Source organism: Triticum urartu, chromosome 4 (genome assembly GCF_003073215.2).
Source record: "Triticum urartu cultivar G1812 chromosome 4, Tu2.1, whole genome shotgun sequence".
NCBI classification, from domain to species: domain Eukaryota; kingdom Viridiplantae; phylum Streptophyta; class Magnoliopsida; order Poales; family Poaceae; genus Triticum; species Triticum urartu.
This window is the reverse complement of record NC_053025.1, coordinates 474387454-474408661: the sequence shown is the minus strand read 5'-3', so window position 1 is coordinate 474408661 and position 21208 is coordinate 474387454.

Here is a 21208-nt window from a genome sequence, read left to right as displayed (position 1 = left end):
CCACACTTGTGCTTCAAAGTAGCACCATGATCTTTATGATAGAGAGTCTCTTGTTTTGTCATTTTCAAATACTAGTGGGAATTTTTCATTATAGAACTTGGCTTGTATATTCCAACAATGGGCCTCCTCAAGTGCCCTAGGTCTTCGTGAACAAGCAAGTTGGATGCACACCCACTTAGTTTCTTTTGTTGAGCTTTCATACATTTATAGCTCTAGTGCATCCATTGCATGGCAATCCCTACTCCTTGCATTGACATCAAATGATGGGCATCTCCCTAGCCCATTGATTAGCCGTGTCAATGTGAGACTTTCTCCTTTTTTGTCTTCTCCACATAACCCCCTTCATTATATTCTATTCCACCCATAGTGCTATATCCATGGCTCACGCTCATGTATTGCGTGAAAGTTGAAAAAAGTTTGAGATTACTAAAGTATGAAACAATTGCTTGGCTTTTCATCGGGGTTGTGCATGATGAGAGCATTCTTGTGTGATGAAAATGGAGAACGATCAAACTATATGATTTTGTAGGGATGGACTTTCTTTGGCCATGTTATTTTGATAATACATGATTGCTTAGTTAGTATGCTTGAAGTATTATTATTTTTGTGTCAATATTAAACTTTTATCTTGAATCTTTCGGATCTGAACATTCATGCCACAATAAAGAAAATTACATTGAGAAATATGTTAGGAAGCATTCCACATCAAAAATTCTATTTTTATCATTTACTTACTCGAGGACGAGCAGGAATTAAGCTTGGGGATGCTTGATACGTCTCCAACGTATCTATAATTTTTGATTGCTCCATGCTATTATATATTCTGTTTTGGATGTTTAATGGGCTTATTTATACACTTTTATATTATTTTTGGGACTAACCTATTAACCGGAGGCCCAGCCCAAATTGTCGTCTTTTTGCCTATTTCAGTGTTTCGTAGAAAAAGAATATCAAACGGAGTCCAAACGGAATGAAACTTTCGGGAGCGTGATTTTTGGAACAAACGTGATCATGAGGACTTGGAGTGGACGTCAAGCAATCAACGAGGAGTCCACAAGGCAGGGGGCGCGCCTACCCCCTGGGCGCGCCCTCCACCCTTGTGGGCCCCTGGTGGCTCCACCGACCTACTTCTTCCTCCTATATATACTTATGTACCCTGAAAACATTGGGGAGTACCACGAAACCCTATTTCCACCGCCGCAACCTTCTGTACCCAAGAGATCCCATCTTGGGGCCTTTTCCGGAGCTCCGCCGGAGGGGGGGCATTGATCACGGAGGGCCTCTACATCAACTCCACGGACCCTCCTATGATGTGTGACTAGATTACTCAGACCTTCGGGTCCATAGTTATTAGCTAGATGGCTTCTTCTCTCTCTTTGGATCTCAATACAAAGTTCTCCTCGATTCTCTTGGAGATCTATTCGATGTAACTCTTTTTGCGGTTTGTTTGTTGAGATCCGATGAATTGTGGGTTTATGATCAAGATTATCTATGAAAAATATTTGAATCTTCTCTGAATTCTTTTATGTATGATTGGTTATCTTTGCAAGTATCTTCGAATTTTCAGTTTGGTTTGGCCTACTAGATTGATCTTTCTTGCAATGGGAGAAGTGCTTAGCTTTGGGTTCAATCTTGCGGTGTCCTTTCCCAGTGACAGTAGGGGTAGCAAGGCACGTATTGTATTGTTGCCATCGAGGATAAAAAGATGTGGTTTATATCATATTGCATGAGTTTATCCCTCTACATCATGTCATCTTGCTTAAGGCGTTACTCCGTTCTTATGAACTTAATACTCTAGATGCATGTTGGATATAGCAGTCGATGTGTGGAGTAATAGTAGTAGATGCACGCAGGAGTCGGTCTACTTGTCACGGACGTGATGCCTATATACATGATCATACCTAGATATTCTCATAACTGTGCTCAATTCTATCAATTGCTCGACAGTAATTTGTTCACCCACCGTAATACTTATGCTATCTTGAGAGAAGCCAGTAGTGAAACCTATGGCCCCCGGGTCTATTCTCCATCATACAAGTTTTCAATCTATTTTACTTTGCAATCTTTACTTTCAATTTATATCATAAAAATACCAAAAATATTTATCTTATTATTATTATCTCTATCAGATCTCACTCTTGCAAGTGGCTGTGAAGGGATTGACAACCCCTTTATCGCGTTGGTTGCGAGGTTCTTATTTGTTTGTGTAGGTACGAGGTGACTCGCGCGTGGTCTCCTACTAGATTGATACCTTGGTTCTCAAAAACTGAGGGAAATACTTACGCTGCTTTGCTGCATCACCCTTTCCTCTTCAAGGGAAAACCAACGCATGCTCAAGAGGTAGCATGCAACTTCACAGGGATCAAGGGATACGCCATGGGTCGGATGACCAAGAGTCGCCGCAGCAAGCTCTACTTCGACGATGCTGGCAGGGGTGCCGAGGTTGACTCAATCGAGTATGGGTATTAGTTCCCCTTCGGTGGAATTCACGTCTTCATTGGGAAGATCTGAGAGTCAGAGCCTGAGCCAGACATCTGCACTGACATGATCGACATGGCTCAGCGTGCACGACCCACCAAGATCCAACCTGCCAAGAAGCCTGCTTTCGTCGGCTTTGTTCATCAGGCAGATCTCGAAGAAGGTTCTTTGTTAGGTGGAGAGACAACCATCTACTCAGGTGATGAGTCCTCAACCGGCAAAACCGAATCGATCTATCAATTTCAAGACGGGGGGCTTGGGGGCTATTCCGATGGCGACAATATTCCGGACTCCTATGAGCCGCCGAGCGGGGCTGCTATTTTCATGGCTGGTACACAACAAATGGTGAATTCATCAACCGCGGTAGCTATGACCTCCGTTTCAACGGCTACTGCAACGGCCGGGGCGAGCGACCCTGTGCGCCCGCTGGCTCAAGTTTTTTCTGAACTCCTGGATGCCCTGGCGACTGTCTTAGCTACGGAGGTAACCCCGACGAATCAATCACAACATAATGTGGAGGTTGAGAAGCTACAAGATGAGGTAGCTCAGGCTAAGGAGTCACTTAATGCTGAGAATGCTAGGATGGCAACAGAGTGAGCTACCTTGGAAGCTGAGTCGCAACGGATCCAAGCGGAATCTTTCCGGCTTAATCTGGATCAAAACACTTCAAACGCCGTTATGCGAAGAAGGCACCAGACCCATCTGCCCCTAGAGTTCGAAGCAAGGAATCTTTTCAACACGCCTCGAGCAGGAACGAGTAACCCGCCCGGCGTAACCCGGGCCGCCGAGGCGCCCGTGGCCAGGGCGACGGCTCAACCGCGTGTAACAGCCCCACCTCGTCTGCATTTAACCCCGCCTCAATAGGTGTTAACATCGCTGGGTCATTTGTCCAACCCTCTGGATAATATGATTGTTGCGGCTTCATGGCTGGCGGCTCTTCCAGTAGAAGGCGACTCTCCTGCAGCGATCGAAGCCCGGAAGGCTATAGAGCTTCTTCAAATAGCGGTGGTGCAGCAGGCGGCTTACTCATATAGTCATGATTGAATTCATTAAACTCCTCGCCAGAGTCGAAGTTATAGCAGACGCATTGAGTCGCCAGCGGTTTCCAGTAGCGAGCGGCATCGGAACCAACTGCATGGTCATGACCCGCCGTGGGATGATAACAATGTTCAAACTTTGATGGATTAGGCTCGGGCACGTGAAGAGGAAGAGCTGAGGGCTCAATTGGCGGCTCATCAACAACTCCAGCGTAACCCCTCAGTGTCTATAGAAGCCGAGATGACTTCTAGGATGGTAGGAGTGGCTTGCCTAGAACCGCCTCTTCGCAATGAGCGGCTGCCTAAACATTTCAAGGGTCCTCAAAAAGTCCCCAACTACACTGTTGATCAGCCTCTAGTGGCTTGGATTGAGAGTTATGAGTTGGCTATGAAGATGCTAGATGTCAACGACGCTGCCTAAACATTTCAAGGGTCCTCCAATGAGCGGCTGCCTAAATATTTTACCATGATGTTGGATGGGCCGGCTCGCACCTGGCTGAAGGGATTGCCCCCTAATCCCGTCAGCTCATGGACTAAATTGAAGACGTGTTTCATTCATAATTTCAAAGACACGTGTAAGCAGCCTTTATCAACCATCGATCTAGACACTTGTGTCCAGCGCGAGGATGAGTCAACCAGTCACCGGGTATGTTGGGTCTCAGCTATTATCCACTTATCGGATACTATCAAAGCTGGCTCTGCTATTTTAATTTTGGAGAAAAATTGTCGGTTTATCCCCCCTCAAACAGAAGCTAGGGCGGCTTAAACGTCATTGCAATGACATGGGAGCGCTCATGACGGCTCTTATCAAATACGCCGACTCAGATAGGACTAAGGATCCTGATTCGGATGAAGAAAAATCCAGTAAGGGGAAGAAAACCAGCAAGGGGCAACAGCCGAATATGGCGGGGTAGAATCAAGGCAACAGCGGTAAGCGCAAGCAAGCCGATGGAGGGTCTGACTTTGTGGCAAACACCAACACGCAGAGTAATAATCAGCATCGAAGTGGGGAGCCGGAACCTCGGATCGGAGGGCCAAAGTTCGACCTAGAGGCGATGTTGAACTAACCTTGTCCGAAGCATAGTCGTCCAGACAAACCATCGTCTCACATGTGGAGAGATTGTTTTATCATGAAGCAGTATAAGGATTCCGGTTTTCACCAGGACCACCATAACAATAATGGCCCGCACGGCGGGTCAGGTTCCGGCTCGCATGGGCCTGGCTTTGGAGCTGGCGGTTCAAACTCCGGATTTCAAGGCCAAGGCAATCAGGGCGGCTTTAACCAGCGGAGCAGTCAAGGCAACCAGCAACAACAGTCGCTATATCAGAGTAATCCGAAGCAACTTAATAGTGACCAATATCATGTTTTTACCACAAGTCTGTGCAAGCGAGATCAGAAGGTTCATAAGCGGCGGTAAGTGCAGTTGAGCTGGATGTACCCTGATACTTGCGAAGGTCAGAGCAGCCAATTGTATGGAGCCGTGAAGATCACCTGCCCCGGGTTGATAATCCAAGTCAACTAGCTTTAGTGGTAGCCCCTCAGGGTGGAGGATACAAGTTCACTAAGGTGCTTATGGACGGTGGCAGTAGTATCAATATCCTTTATTATGATACTTTCCGCCGTATGAATTTAACTGACAAAGATCTTAAGCCATCCTCTACAGTCTTTCATGGAGTGGTACCTGGTAAGTCGGCATATCTGGTGGGTAAGATAGATTTGGAGGTGGCTTTTGGCGATGAGCATGATTACAGGGCCGAAACATTGAATTTTGAGGTGGTCAAGATCAAAAGCCCTTATCATGCTTTGTTTGGATGGCTGGCTTATGCCAAATTTATGGCACGGCCTTGTTATGTCTATCCGCAGCTTAAGATGTCGGGTCGCAAGGGCACCATTATGGTGCATGGTGATAGAAAGATAGCTTTGGAATGTGAAGAGGGTGATGATGCCTACGCTGAGTCTGCTTGTGCCACAGAAGAGCTTAAGTTTTACAAAGACAATGTTGACCCGGCTGACATGACCCCATTGAAGAAGCCAACTACCGAGCATGACCCTTTGTTGAAATTTAAATTGGCAGATGATACCAAGCAGGTTGATGTGACGCCCGGATATTTAAGCTACAGTAATTCCCCGTTAATGATGCCACGTCATTGTGGTTACTATTGTTAATCTCGCGTTAGTTAAAAACGATTCAAATTCAAATGTGAGTTAAAGGAAAACCACAAAAGATTTCAAATATTAAAAACTAAAATGTTTGGATTGTAACAAATAATTCATAGGTAATTATGGTGGAGGAACTATATTTTTATAAAATATTCAAATGCACAATAATAAGTAAAACATCACTAAAACAATTCATTAAATACTTTTATAAGTTATAAAATATTAAGCTATTTTATTTGGTAGTCACACTTTTTATGGCGGAGGCTTAATTTACAACAATAAGTTAGGTACTAGTTATATATTTTAATATAGCTAAAGTAAATTGTAAATTAAGAGAAAAAAGTAAAATAAAATAAAAAAGGAAAGCAGACCCCCTCCCATTGGGCCACCGGCCTAGCTAGCCGCCGACCAGGCCGACCCAGCTGAGGGAGTCCTGGACTAAGGGGTCCTCGGGCGTCCGGCCTATTATCCTTTGGGCCGGACTGATGGGCTGTGAAGGCATGAAGGCCGAAGACTGCATCGTGTCCGGATTGGACTCTACTTAGCATGGAAGATAAGCTTAGCGATCGAAGATTCCTTCTTATGTAACCGACTCCATGTAAACCCTAGATTCCCCCGGTGTCTATATAAACCGAAGGGGGTAGTCTGGAAAGGACAACACATATACTCATTATCATGCCCACATAGGCTAGACTTCTAGGGTTTAGCCATTACGATCTCGTGGTAGATCCACTCTTGTAACACCCATATTCATCAATATCAATCAAGCAAGACGTAGGGTTTTACCTCCATAGAGAGGGCCCGAACCTGGGTAAACTTGTGTCCCCCGTCTCCTGTTACCATCGATCCTAGACGCATAGTTCGGGACCCCCTACCCGAGATCCACCGTTTTGACACCGACATTGGTGATTTCATTGAGAGTTCCACTATGCCGTCAGCAAAGGGCTCAATGGCCCCTTTGATCGTTAGTAATGGCGTTGTCCAGGGAGAAACCTTCTTCCCTGGACAGATCTTCGTATTCAGCGGCTTCGTACTGCGGGCCAACTCGCTTGGCCATCTGGAGCAGATCGACAGCTACGCTCCTGGCAATCAAGTCTGGTTCGGGAGCTTGAATTACGTTGCGGACATCCGTGGAGACTTGATCTTCGACGGATTCGAGACCGCGACAACCGCTCCCCATCACCCCGATGAACATGGCTTAAACCTATCATCAGGCCGCATCCAGGAGATAGCTCCTATTGCAGCTTCGGCCTCAAACCCGGAGCAGTTCAAGTCGTCCGAAGAAGGGAAGCTCAACCCCATCACAGGGACCACCGATTCCGCGGCGCTGGATCCACACGCGGATTCCACTTTGTACGGTATCTGCATCAACGGAACCCCGGACTCGCCTCCGATGTCGAGCTCTGAACCCTGCGAACCTGCGTACGCCGAACACGATCGGTTATCAATCTTCAAGTTCAACATCGCAGATGTCTTCCAACACTCGCCCATGGGCGACATACTAAATTCGCTAAAAAACATATCCCTGGCGGGTGAACCATCTCCGAACTATGTTCGGTTCAAACTTGCGGCGGACAACGAAGAATTTTGCTTCCCACCCGCCACCCACTTCATAGCCACTATTAAAGATGTAACCAACACACCTGATCCCCACACCGGAGACATCAATGGTATGGACGGCGATGAGGGGCAAGGCCAGAACTTACTACCCGCTAGACACGGGATAGGCACTTCCTAGTATGATGTGTGTATGATAGACACACCTTACGGCACTCTCGACGATGATAAGGATAATCCGGTCACGGATGAACCGCCTGGTACACAGCCCAGACATCGGTGCCTTGGGCCTCATCGCCCAAGAGAAGACACTGCCAGCACCAGAGAAGACGATACTCCGGACAACGAAGACCCTGTTGAAGTAGAATCCAAGCAGGAGGAACAGGAAGACGGGCAAGGTAGCCCTGACGAACAGGCCACATGTGGGGACTCGGAGGACAACAACTATTTCCCCCTCTCCGAGGAGGAGGAGATCCTTGGCAACGAGGATTTTACCACACCAAAGGAACCTCTCGAGCAGGAGCGCTTTAAACGCCAGCTTATAGCCACTACAAGGAGCTTAAGAAAGAAGCAGCTGTAGCTTCAAGCAAGCCAAGACTTGCTCAATGATAGATGGACCGAGGTCTTGGCCGCCGACGAATACGGCCTTAGCAGCCCAGACAAAAGCCACCCCAAGAGTAGGTGGCTCCCTCAATACGATGGCAGGGCGATGGAGCCCATACCACCATCGAATAATGCGGCGCGGCGATCACAGTTCGGTGCAGACAAAGCAGCAGCCCAAGCAGACCACCATACCAACCCATTCGGCACAGAGGGTAGAGCAGGACGCACAAGATCGATGTACAGATCATGAAGATATACCCCGACCGACAACGATGGCCGCCTATCCGGACACTACAGAGCTGACCAAACCCGGTCCAAGCATCGTAAACGGAGGCCGTCAGAGGTACTTCATAGTGTGGCCCAACATAGAGGAGCTGCACACCCCCTCTTCTTCACAGACGAAGTAATGGAACATGAATTTCCAGACGGGTTTAAACCCATTAACATCGAATCATATGATGGGACAACAGACCCCGCGGTATGGATTGTCGGCGTTCTGGGAATGGGGGTCCCCAGACTTGCCTGCCTATGGCCTGCGGTGTGGCTCAAAGGGGGGCCCAGCACGGCCCATCTTCACCAACACAAACTCAAGACCCTCGCGAGGGACCAAGCCTCGCGGGGCGGACGACACGGAGCTTCCTCAGGCGCGGCCTCGTCAGGCTGGCTCACGAGGAGGCGGAGAGATCAAGGCGGGGTACCTCGCGAGGTGCCCATGACGCAAGCCATGACGACTCAGGGTGCCAGGCGGGTGCCAGCCCGCGCAGCGTCCTCCTTTCCTCTTTGGTGCAAAGGGGGCAAGCGCAGCCGCGGAGTACCGAGGCATCAGGCAAAGGTTGCCATTTCGGTGCAACGAGACCAAGGCCAGGAGGACTACGAGATGGAGGTCACCGTGGAGCCCAAGACGGCGTCATCACCAGAGCTTTGTGCAGGAGAAGACTACTTTTGTCAGGATAGTTGATACTTGCTGTCCCCCTTCAAATTAGCCCGCCATTGTTGGCTCCCTTCCCGCTCAATATTTGGGGAGAGGACCAGGGCCACTATAAATAGGACCGGCCACCCACGTAGCAAGGGGTCGGTTCGGCTCAGTTTCCTCCAAGGGCTCGACAAGTAGAGAGGTGGTAAAGAGAGAGAGAGAGAGTGAGATAGAGAAAGGTGGCTGAACTCCTCCCAGCAGTTCATCGCCCCAGCCAAGAACAGACCCTCGCGAGGCTGTTCTTCCTTGTACTGTCCATCATCATCAGCCCAAGAGGCAATCCACCACACCACACACTGGAGTAGGGTATTACACCACAACGGTGGCCCGAACCAGTATAAACCCTGTGTCCCTTGTGCTATTCTTTTCATAGCCTTGATCCTAGCGTGGCGGAGGGGTGCAGGAAGGTAGGAGGCGAAATCTCCGTGCGCACCCCAGTGTTCGAACCTCAAGGGTCTGCCGGAACCCGAAATCCGACATTTGGCGCGCCAGGTAGGGGTGCACCGGAATTCGTCTTCCACCGCTCCGCTCTCCTCCGACCATCACACTCATGTCTGACGCACGTCGGGCCCGCGCGGAGCGCCAGGCCGCCCTCGCTTCCCGCGTCGCCCAGACAGCCCCTGTCGGTGGGCGTCCTCGCCGTTCCCCGTCGCCTGCCGTCAACGCCGCCACCGGCCCGGCAGGGGACGAGCAGCAGGCATCGTCTCAGCATCCATTCGTGCGCCAAGACGGCTGCACCGCGACTCCCTCACTCGCCCCGGCTGGTTCTTCGTCCCGCGTGCTTCGCGCGCCCATGGAGCCCCGCAACCTCTTCCCCGCCTATCGCGCTGCACCAACTCCCCCAGTCATCGCGGCCCTCTTGGGCGGCTCGCAGGCGCCGCCTACGAGTTACCACGTCAAGCCGTTCATCCGCCGGGTCAGCACCGGCCCTTCTCAGGCGTTGGGGGCAGGTCGTCCAGCTCCTTGGGGCAGATCCGGCTCCCAGTGACCTTCGGCACCTACGACAACTTCCGCACGGAGCTGGTCGACTTCGACATCGCCCACATCGACCTCCCCTACAACGCCATCCTCGGCTACCCAGCGCTGGCCTAGTTCATGGCCGCGACGCACCCGGCATACAACCTCATGAAGATGCCCGGGAGCAACGGTGTCCTCACCGTGCACGGGGACACCGGTGACGCTCTGCGGGTGCTCAAGCTCGTCTTCGGGACAGCAGCGTCGGCACAGCCTGCCGACTTGGGGGCCCCCGAGCCCAAGGGGGCTGCGCCCGCCAAGAAGAAGCAGTTGTTCACCCAAGACAAGGCAGAAACCAAGCAGGTACCCGTCGATGAGGACGGGTCCACCAACGCCACTTTCACCATAGGCGCCCACCTCAAACCCGAGCAGGAGGAGGCCCTGGTCGCGTTCCTGCGCGCAAACAAGAAGGTATTCGCTTGGGAGCCGGACCAGTTGGCAGGGATCCCCAGGAGCGTAATCGAGCATCACCTCAACGTGTGCCCCAACGTGCGCCCTGTGAAGCAGAAGGCCAGGCGGCAGTCCACAGAAAAGCAGGCCTTCGTCGTCCAAGAGACCCGCAAATTAGAGGCCGCTGGGGTCATTCGCGAGGTTTGATACCCAGATTGGTTGGCCAACCCTGTCGTTGTGCCGAAGAAGGGAGGGAAGGAACGCATGTGTGTCGACTTCACCAACCTCAACAAAGCGTGCCCGCAAGATCCGTTCCCGCTCCCCCGCATCGACCAGATCGTTGATTCCACTGCGGAATGCGACCTGCTGTGCTTCCTAGATGCCTTCTCTGGGTATCACCAGATCAAGATGGCGGTGGAAGACGTCGAGAAGACGGCCTTCCTAACCCCGTGCGGGGTGTACTGCTACACCTGCATGCCATTCGGGCTGCGTAACGCAGGGGCGACCTTTTAGCGGCTGATGCATATCACCTTGGGCCCGCAGCTCGGGAAGAATGTTGAAGCTTACGTTGATGACATTGTGGTAAAATCTTGGGAGGCCAGGACCTTGATACAAGACCTGGAGGAAACCTTCGCGAGCCTCAACGCAGTGAACCTACGGCTCAACCCAGAGAAGTGTGTGTTCGGAGTCCCCTCGGGCAAGCTCTTGGGTTTCCTCGTGTCCCACCGAGGCATCGAGGCTAACCCGGAGAAGGTCAAGGCAGTGGAAGACATGAGCCCGCCAAAGACCCTCAGAGAAATGCAGAAGCTCACGGGGCGCGTGACTGCGCTAGGGCGCGTCATCTCCAAGTTAGGGGAACGAGCCCTGCCCTTCTTCCAGCTAATGAAGAAAAAGGGGCCCTTCGAGTGGACTGAAGAGGCTGACAAGGCGTTCCAGGATCTCAAGAGATACCTGACCAGCCCACCGGTCATGGTGGCCCCGCGCCCTCAGGAGCCCCTGGTGCTCTACCTCGCCGCCACTCCCTACTCCGCCAGCGCAGCCTTGATAGCAGTCAGAGAGGAGCGCCGGATCAAAACCACGGCAGCAGCCCGGGATAAGGCAGGACAGGGACAAGGAAGGCCCGCAGAAACCGCCGTCATGGCTGAGGAGGATCAGCCGCCGCAGAGGGGCGCACCAGAGGCGGAAGAGGTCCCTCTTCCAGATGGCCAGTCTAAGGAGGCCCCGTTGCCTCAAGAGGCGCCACGGTCCCCGAAGGGAGCCACCAACACTGACGCACTCCACCTTGTTGAGCACCCAGTGTACTTCGTCAGCACAGTGCTGCGGGATGCAAGAGTATGGTACTCCATGCCCCAAAAACTCCTCCTTGCGCTACTGGTGGCTTCGCGCAAACTGCGGCACTATTTTCAGGGTCACCCCATCAAGGTCGTCTCGTCATACCCCCTGGAGAGGGTGCTCAGGAGCCCCAATTCAGCTGGGAGGGTCGCTGAGTGGAACATAGAGCTGCAAGCGTTTCAGCTCGAATTCAGCACGACCAGAGTCATCAAGGGAGCAGCGTTGGCAGATTTTGTGGCAGAATGGACGGAGGCGCCAGGCCTCAAGGCCGACGAGGATCGGTCCCTGTCCCCGGGAAGTGAGGCGCCAGAAGGCTGGGTCATGTACTTCGATGGGGCGTTCTCTAGACACGGTGCAGGGGCTGGGGCGGTGCTTATATCGCCCACCCAGGACAAGCTCTATTACGCCGTGCAGCTCTGTTTCCAGCAAGGCGAAAAGGTCTCCAACAAAATAGCGGAGTATGAAGGTTTAATAGCGGGCATGAAGGCCGCAGCTGCCCTAGGGGTGAAACGCCTCACCATCATGGGTGATTCGCAGCTCCTTGTCAATTTCTCCAACAAGGTGTACGAGCCGAAGGATGAGCACATGGAGGCCTACCTTGCAGAGGTCCGTAGGATGGAGAGGCAGTTCTGGGGGTTGGAGTTGCAGCATGTGCCCCGTGGCACCAATCAGGAAGCCGATGACATCGCCAAACGCGCGTCCAGGTGGTTACCTCAGGAGCCTGGCGTTTTCGAGGAGCGGCTCTTCAAGCCTTCAGCCTTACCGTCATTATCAAACACGGCTCAGCCCAGGGAGGAGCTCCCTCAGCCACCTGCCTCAGGAGCTCTGGCTTGTGGCCCGGCCTCGGGAGCACGCCTGCTCCTGACGATGGAACCTCAGGAGGGATGTTGGATCACGGAGCTCCGGATCTACCTAATGCAAGGGACCCTGCCGGAGAAGGAGGAGGAAGCAGAGCGAGTGGCGCACCAGGCCACGGCATACTGCATCAAAGATGGAGAGCTCTACCGGAAGCGACCAAACGACGTATCCCTGCGCTGCATCTCCAGGGAGCAAGGGAAGGAACTACTGGAAGATATACACGGCAGAGACTGCGGACATCAATCGTCATCACGGACCCTTGTTGGCAAGGCGTTCCGTAGTGGGTTTTACTGGCCCACCGCGCTCAACGACGCCGCTGAACTAGTGAGGGCTTGTGGGGCCTGCCAGTTCCACGCCAAGCAGATCCATCAGCTGGCAGGGGGCTTGCAGACTATCCCCCTTTCGTGGCCATTCGCGGTCTGGGGGCTCGACATCTTGGGTCCGTTTCCTCGGGTGCCAGGGGGCTACCGCTACCTTTACGTTGCCGTGGACAAGTTCACCAAGTGGGCTGAAGTGGAGGCTGTCCGCACCATTCCTGCGGGTTCTGCCGTTAAGTTCATCAAGGGCATCATGAGCCGGTTCGGGGTGCCGAATCGCATCATCACGGACAACGGTTCGCAGTTCACCAGTAACCTCTTCAAAACATATTGTGCTAACCTTGGAACGCAGATATGCTACGCTTCAGTGGCGCACCCCCGAAGCAACGGCCAGGACGAGCGAGCCAACGCGGAGGTCCTGAGGGGCCTCAAGACCAGGACGTTCAAGAAGAAGCTGGAGGCTTGTGGAAGAGGTTGGTACGACAAACTGCAGTCCGTACTGTGGTCCATCCGCACCACCACGACCAAGCCGACTGGAGAGACCCCGTTCTTCCTGGTCTACGGAGCAGAAGCAGTCCTCCCTCACGAGGTCAGACGTCGCTCCGCGCGGGTCCTGGAGTTCGACGAGGCGCAGTAGGATGCCATGCGGGGGACGGACCTCGTGCTAGGGGAGGAGCATTGCCGGGAAGCCGCGCTGCGAGTGGCGAGGTACCAACAAGCACTGCGGCGATATCACTGCCGCAACATCCGCCCTAGGACTCTTGAGGTAGGAGACCTCGTGCTCAGGCGGGTTCTCTCCAGGGAGGGATTGCACAAGCTCTCTCCCATGTGGGAGGGCCCGTTCAAGGTTGTTCATGTTTCCAGGCCCGGCTCCGCGCGCTTGGAGACTCAAGAGGGAGTGCCGGTCCAGAATGCATGGAACATCCAGCACCTCCGGAGGTTCTACCCCTGAAAAGGCCCGGAGCCTGTGAAGCAAGGCGAGTGCCTGTGAAGCTATCGCGTTTTGGAAAAGGCCCGGAGCCTGTGAAGCAAGGCGAGTGCCTGTGAAGCTATCGCGTTTTGGAAAAGGCCCGGAGCCTGTGAAGAAGGCCAACGCCTGTGAAGCTCATCGCGTTTTGGAAAAGGCCCGGAGCCTGTGAAGCAAGGCGAGTGCCTGTGAAGCTATCGCGTTTTGGAAAAGGCCCGAGCCTGTGAAGCAAGGCGAGTGCCTGTGAAGCTATCGCGTTTTGGAAAAGGCCCGGAGCCTGTGAAGCAAGGCGAGTGCCTGTGAAGCTATCGCGGTTTTGGAAAAGGCCCGGAGCCTGTGAAGAAGGTCAACGCCTGTGAAGCTCGCCGCCCGTGACACTCTCACGTAATAATGAGTTGGGGCTGTACATGCCCCGGAGTCTCAGGAGCGCCGGCCTCAGGCCCTAGGGCTCCCTCCCACGCCCAGTGGCAGCACTTAGCTCCGCGGTGGTGAGAAGCCGTCGAAGACTAGACTAGGTGCCGGACGCGGCTTTTCATTTGCTTTCCGCAGTTGGCTTGTTCCTCTTCGTTTGGAGTTTTATTGAAGTTGCTGCCGTCTTTGGCTTGCGGTTCTTCGGCTTTTTGCTCTCCTGCCTTGGTTTCTCTTGTGCAAGGCCTCGCGAGGGGCAGAGCCAAGCGCCCTCGCGAGTGTTCCTATCCTAGTCACTCAAAAGAGTTCGCAACTTGGGCCCCTTACAGGAGCACCCCTCCAGTCCGTGCCCCATGGGCACCGCGACACAAACAAAGGGCCTGGGTCGGTCACCCCCCACGGCCGGGGCCGGGAACTGTCCACGCTCGGGCACATAGCCGGAAGGTATGGTAACGAAAACAAAACGATGATTAACAAGCAATAACCCAAACACGCCCCCGCGGGGCTCCACACTATTGTCTTTGTTATGCAGGAAAAAGGGAAAAGGAAGAACAAATCCGGCGTGGCTCGCCTCACACCGGCCCGCAGGGAAGGCCCGAGCTGCCTCCGGAGCTCAGGCGGACTCCCTCTCGCGCTTCACCAGGGCGCGGCGACGGGCGGACATGTTGCCACCCCCCAAGCAGACAGGACGACGTGGAGACTGATCGCGGCTGCCGCTAGAGGAGTCACCGCCAGAAGAAGAACCGGAGAAGCTTGGGGAACCCCGAACGCCTCCAGCCGTGCGAGCGCTGCTCCCTCTATCATCACCGGAGCTGGGTTCCCAGCCGCGGTCGTCGCCCTCGGGGCAACACCCTGCGCGGCGACCATCTTCCCCAAACACCCTCACGTAGAGGGTGGCGTCGCCGTCGAACTTGAAGTGCAGGGTGCACCGACGGCTCAGGCCACGCGCGCGGGCAAACGTCTTCCAACCGCGGACCAGGGACAGGCTCCCGGCCGCGGAGACCTCCAGAGAGACCCATGAGGCCCGGTTGCAGCAGCCGTCGGCCTGGAGCCAAAGGCCGCCCGGGAGCTCGCCGAGGAGAAAGCGAGGAAGCGGAAGCCGGGTGCTAGCCGGCTCCGCCGACCACATGATGAACTCCGGCAGCACTTCAGCAGCACGGACGCGCGGCCTGGGGGACGCGCAGCCGGAGCACGCCCCCCGGCTGCAGCAATCCGTCCGTCGCCGTGCTGAAGTTCGCCTCCACGGCCGCGGGGAGCCACCGTGGTGGCCACAGGATGCTTGCGAGGGCGCTTTCGGCCGCGCTTGGGTGGGGGAGAGGCGGGCTCAACCCGGCAAGCCTTCCCCTTCTCGGCGGCTGAGAACCTCCTCGACGGGGCCATGAAGAAAAATGAGAAGCAAGGGAGGATGAACTGGAAGGGCGCACGCTGGTCCGTACTTATGGCTGGCGATGGCCAACCAACGGCCCCCACGATCGTAGGTAATTATGACCCGCTTTGCATGCAGGGACTTGTCCAATCCGTGCAGTTGCCGAGGCGCCGTGGGGAAGTGGAGACGCCCACGTCCAATCAACCGCCACGCGGCGCCCAGGGCCACAGGCTGTTAGGGCCCGCGGCGCTTCGCTCTTGCCCTTCCGCCTCCATGCACTGCCAAGTCCAGGCGCGCCTTCGGCCCGGGGGCTACTGTCGGCGTTCTGGGAACGGGGGTCCCCAGACTTGCCTGCCTGCGACCTGCGGCGGGGCTCAAAGGGGGCCCCAGCATGGCCCATCTTCACCAACACAAACTCAAGACCCTTGCGAGGAGCCAAGCCTTGCGGGGCGGACGGCACGGAGCTTCCTCAGGCGCGGCCTCATCAGGCTGGCTCACGAGGAGGCGGAGAGATCAAGGCGGGGTACCTCGCGAGGTGCCCGTGACGCAAGCCATGACGACTCAGGGTGCCAGCCCGCGCAGCGTCCTCCTTTCCTCTTTGGTGCAAAGGGGGCAAGCGCAGCCGCGGAGTACCGAAGCATCAGGCAAAGGTTGCCATTCGGTGCAACGAGACCAAGGCCAGAAGGACTATGAGACGGAGGTCACCGTGGAGCCCAAGACGGCGTCATCACCAGAGCTTTGCACAGGCGAAGACTACTTTTGTCAGGATAGTTGATACTTGTTGTCCCCCTTCAAATTAGCCCGCCATTGTTGGCTCCCTTCCCGCTCAATATTTGGGGAGAGGACCAGGGCCACGATAAATAGGACCGGCCACCCACGTAGCAAGGGGTCGGTTCGGCTCAGTTTCCTCCAAGGGCTCGACAAGTAGAGAGGTGGTAAAGAGAGAGAGAGAGTGAGATAGAGAAAGGTGGCTGAACTCCTCCTAGCAATTCATCGCCCCAGCCAAGAACAGACCCTCACGAGGCTGTTCTTCCTTGTACTATCCATCATCATTAGCCCAAGAGGCAATCCACCACACCACACACTGGAGTAGGGTATTACACCACAACGGTGGCCCGAACCAGTATAAACCCTGTGTCCCTTGTGCTGTTCTTTTCATAGCCTTGATCCTAGTGTGGCGGAGGGGTGCAGGAAGGTAGGAGGCGAAATCTCCGTGCGCACCCCAGTGTTCGAACCTCAAGGGTCTGCCGGAACCCGAAATCTGACATGGATCGAGGATTATCTCCTCCATATCCACATGGCCCGCGGAGACGACCTCCATGCCATTAAATACCTACCTCTCAAGCTTAAAGGGCCAGCTCGGTACTGGCTAAACAGTTTGCCAGAAAATTGTATTAGCAACTAGGAAGATTTGGAAGACGCCTTTCGAGACAACTTCCATGGAACATATGTCTGGCCATGATGCGCCGATGACTTAAGTCACATTGTCCAGGAGCCCGGCGAGTCAGCTAGGGAGCTCTGGACCAGGTTCTTAGTCAAAAAGAACCAAATTGTCGACTATCTGGATGTAGAAGCCCTCGCGGGCTTCAAACTTAGCGTCCGGGATGAATGGCTCGTGCGTCACCTCGGCCAGGAAGGACCCAAATACATGACAGCCCTCACCGCCCTAATGAACTGCTTCTGCGTGGGAGAAGACAACTGGCTTGCTCGTAAAAGCAACGACGCCAGTGGCCCGGGCACTTCCGAAATCCGAGATGGCAACGGCAAGCCACGACGAACCGAACATAACAACATACGCGACACAACGGTGAATGCCGGATTTCGTAATCCGAAGCCCGGTCAACGGAAGAAGCCACTAAAGGCAAACCAGGATGGACCATCCACCCTTGACAGGATATTGGACCGACCTTGTCAGATTCATGGTCTCCCTGATAGGCCAGCTAATCATACCAACCGTAACTATTGGGTCTTCAAGCAGGCAGGCAAGCTTAACGCTGATCACAAGGGGAGGAGGCCACCGGGTGGCAAAGACGACGGATCGGCTCGCCAGCAGAACACCAGGGGCCAGAAAAAGTTACCCTCCGATGTTCGACCACTCTCGGAACGCAAATAGTAGTTCGGCTCCCGCCACCCACCTACTATACTAGCACAAGTTGCACCACACGCACATCACTATGCACTCAAGATACCATGGGCATCGGCGGAAGCACAACACAGACAATCCTACAAGCATTCCCGTAACGTTTTTTATATGTTTTTCTCACTTTTTTTGTATCATGTTTAAAGAACAGGTGACCAACTGGAAAGCATCTACAGCGGACCCTATCAGAGTTTGGATCCATACACTCACCTAAGGGGTTACTTCCGTTAAGGATCCCACCCCCCGAGGATGGGCTATGCAAACGTCCGACAGGAGGTCCAAAATTACCTTTTGTAGACCGCACTCTTTACTCCGGGCCTGTACTATGCCCCTTTTCCCCCGATCCCGACCACGAGCATGTCAAATAGCCGGGTCCGTGGTTTCTCTTTATTTTATACATATACATAAATTTATCATTGGCACATCGCTTCGTTCTCAGTAAGCCTCCCCCGAGCCAAACTCTCATACCCCTTCAACAATAAAGTACGACCTCAACAGCTGCTTTGCGGACGCGCCTCGGCACACCCTGCCAGGGGCTCGGCATGGGAATGAATGAGTTGCTAGTAAAAGTCCGAATAGCTCTATAGCGTACTTCGGCGTCGCAAGTTTGGCCTTATATGCATCAGCTCCGAATCATTGTCTTGGGTCAATAGTTGGGTTGCCCGGCTCCTGTGTTTGCTACCCTACGTTCTGCTCTATCGGCTAGGGTAGTAAAGGGAGAACTACTGCGATTGTGCCCTGGCCTAGACCAGATGACCACCTCAGTAGAGAAGGCCGAAAACTGAATGTCATGATGCGGCGAGAGCTGGTCAACCACTTGACGACTTATTGGAATCTTTAGCGATTCTCTGTGTAATACGAGGGATCTTTTTTAGATCAGATATGTAAGGCACCACACGCCGCATACACACCAGGGGCTATGTCGTAGCCCCACCATAAAACTCCTATGGTTAAGTGAAAGTGTTAACACCTTATAGTCTGATTGCCTGGTTTGCCGCATTATCACCTCCTTCATGGACCAAGATGTTGGATAAAGAGTGATTAAATGCTTTTCCGAACACCCTCGTACTTCCTACGAGGGGGCTGAAGCCGATGACTGGAAAAATTTCAGATTATATTAAAACGACCGCATAGGAGGAATTCAAGCTTTTCGAGGAAGATATAAATATATTAACTATAAAGTTGTCTTTTACAATCATCATACACCTCAACCGAACATTATGTTCTTCGACCATTGGCCCTCAATCAAGCGGGTAGCCTCCAGGACGTCTTCAAAATAATGCTCTAGTTGCGGACGGTCCTAGCCTTTGGGCGTACCCTTCGTCGCGACATCGAGGGCCTTCATCTTCCCCCAGAATGTCTTGACTCGGGCAAGGGCCATCCCTGCACCCTCAATGCACGCCGATCGCTTCACAGCATCGATGTGCGGCACTGCTTCAACAAGCTTCTGCACCAGACCAAAATAGCTATTCGGCGCAGGCTGGGTCGGCCATAGCCGGATTATGACATCCTTCATGGCAGCGCCAGATACCCTATGAAGTTCGGCCCATTGGGACATCTCTTCATTGAGCAGAGCGGGCGCTTAGACAAACCAAAGTGTGACCAGATAAGCTTCTCCGTTGCATATCCGGCTTGCGCTTGGTAATACCACGTTGCATCGGAAGAACTCTTTGGCAAGTCCAAGTACTCGCCCGAAGAACTCCACACTTGGTTCAGCTGAGCATAGTCCGGGTCACCGAACTTAGTCTGCAGCAAAAAAATGCTTTCCAGCCAATATCTCTTTCGCCTACCGAACCTCCTCACGGAGTGCTCTGGACTCTGATCGCGCTTCTCTCGCCTCCTGTCGGGCTTTGTCCAGTTCAGCCGTCAAGGCTTTATTCTCCTTCTCAAGAAATTCGCAGCGGCCAATAGCATTCTCCAAAGCGAGTGTCATCATGGATATCTTCTCCTCGCCCTGGCATCACGCAACTTGTTCGGCCTTCAGTTCAACTGATGCTCCTTCAGTAGCAGCATCACTAAACTGGGCCCGCTCCTTGGCCCGGATTAGCTCCACCCGAAGAGCCTCCACGGCGGCAGCACCATCTACATTTCATGCACATTTCATATAAAGCTCTTTCCCGCGTCAAGCACACTGGTGTAAATAATAATCAAAATACATACCTTGCGAGTCCTCAAGACACCTGTTGATCAACGCAACGTCATCCTTCGCAATATCCAGCTTTCGCTGCAGTTCAGCCACCTCCGTATTCCGGGCAGCCATAGGAGGGGAAGCAACCTGTATTTCAAATTAAACCAAGGTTAATACCTGAGCATATCTCTTTGTTCCTCCGATCGCTCCCTTCGGAAGACAATCCGAGTCTCAGGGGCTACTGCATATACAACAGGTGCATTCTGTCAATGAAATTTAGTTGATAAAGCTACCTCACAAACCTCAAAACCTCTTAGAAGGCTCGTGAAGGCCTTGTTCAATCCACACTTTGCGGATAGAACCCTTTCGACCATCGTAACCATCAACGAACGGTGCTCTTCTGAAATGGACGCTCGTCATAGCATGTCCATTAGCATCTCCGGCGCTCCTGGGTCTTCGAAAACCACCGCCGGAGTACGGCATTCCAGTGAAGGAACCCGCTTGCTTGCCTCCAGAACCGTCTCCCGCTATAAACCGGACGGTTCGGGAACACCAGTATCGATCCCGGAACCTCGAGTGATGGAGGCACCGCCTTCGGGCGCCCTTCGGGACGATACCTCGGTATCATCTCCTCTATTGGGCGATGAGGCCGAAGGAGGCATGTCACTCTCCATCATCTCCGGAAGAAGATCTCCCGAGGAGGAGGACGATTGAGAAACACCAGGCGTTAACCCGCGTGGATGAACATACGATCACTTCATTAGTGGGAAAAGAACAAGGTACGTTCAAAGTGCCCCAGCTTCACTTTAGGTTTGCCTCGAGGTTCGTCCTCGTCATCAAGCTCTACGACAACCTCACTCGCCCGGCCCAAGCTGCTCAACGATGGCTTTTTTCCTCTCTTGGAAGGCTTCCCCTCCTGATCTTCGGAAGCAGTCCTTTTCTTGCCTTGGAGGACTCCCTCTGCACCCTTGCCCTTGGGCAAAGGGATTTTGGTTTCCCCGAATGCAGCCACTTGGTATGGTGCCGGAATCAGCATTCTCATGAGCAGGACAGTCGTAGGGTCTTCGAGAAGAGGCGCCGGACACCAGATTAGCACCGCTTTCTTTATCCAGTCCTAAGCAGGGACGGGTTGTTCAATATCTCGTTAAAAGATGCTCGAGTACTTACCGAAGTAGTTCGACAATTGCAGCCAAGGCCAGCATCTTCGGTAGTGTCCGACCATTGCCCTCGTTCCCCAAAATACAATTTCCACATTCCTTCGTGCATAGTGCCGAAGAAGTGCTGTAGGGTCCGCCGCCCTTCTAGGTTAAACTCCCACATACGAAGAGGCCGCCGCTGACATGGCAGGATCCGGCGGACCAACATTACTTGGACAACGTTCACAAGATCGATGCCCTTCTCGGTAAGGCTTCGGATGTGACTTTGCAGAGTCTGCACTTCATCGACGGATCCCCAGTCCAATCCCTTATTGACCCATGA